The following is an 831-nucleotide window of genomic DNA, read 5'->3' as shown; positions in this document are numbered from 1 at the left end:
AGCATGCTGGGTGCTTCCCCTCGTGTCTCTGCCTCTTACGTGTTTGTCCCACGTCACCTGTGGTGGGGAACATGCTGGGTGCTTCCCCTCCTGAACTGACCATCACTCATGGGATTCAGCAACGTGGCCAAGACTGACCGCTGTTCCTTTGGTGCCTGGGTCAGTAGGGGTGCAGAGTGCACCTTCAACAATTACTGACCATGAGAACATTTGTTCCCCTTTTTTCTCTGCTGAGGAATTTGAAAGCCAATCATGCATGTGATTGCATTCCTGCACACTTCAGTGTGGCTTTCTGGAACATGTAGTTTTTACCTAGCCACCATGACGTTGTATCGAAACCGGTAAGTTTTTAGAATCTTGTATTAGCAAGGCCATAATAAATTATTCTTGATTGCCTTGACAATATTTTCTGTTGGTTTGTTCTGAGCAGCAGCCAAACAAATCAACATGTTGCATCTCTCAAATAGGTAAAAATGAACTTCTACTTTAAGATGGTAAACTTCATTATGTTCCGTTTATTTCAAGGCTCACTGATAATTACTTCTTTTTTCCCTTCAGTGACCAGTCTAACCCTTTCATCTGTCTTGTGAAACCTCCTACTGGACCTTATTCGAAAAACGAAGGCATTCCCGCAACCCCCTTTCACCTTCTGCCTTGTAGCTCCCTGATTGCTGGGCCTCACCTCCCAGAGGGCCTTCTCCCTGGCCAGCGGCCTGGCAACCCCGCCCTCGGGCCTCTCCCTAGGCTGGGCTGGGCTGGGCTGGGCTAGGCTGGGCTAGGGTTTCTCTCCCCGGGCTGGGCTGGGCTGGGCTGGGCTGGGCTAGGGTTCCT

General features: G+C 49.9%; 1 protein-coding gene across 1 annotated transcript in view; it reads left to right on the top strand.

Annotated features, from left to right (window-relative positions):
- The window catches only part of WDR27 (WD repeat domain 27), a 247483-nt gene that overhangs the window by 35505 nt on the left and 211147 nt on the right, over positions 1-831 (top strand). The gene's annotated exons all lie outside the window — the stretch shown is intronic.

This window comes from Piliocolobus tephrosceles, chromosome 5, assembly GCF_002776525.5.
Source record: "Piliocolobus tephrosceles isolate RC106 chromosome 5, ASM277652v3, whole genome shotgun sequence".
Lineage (NCBI taxonomy): Eukaryota > Metazoa > Chordata > Mammalia > Primates > Cercopithecidae > Piliocolobus > Piliocolobus tephrosceles.
Note: the sequence above shows the minus strand (reverse complement) of the source record. Positions and strands in the feature narration are given on the sequence as shown.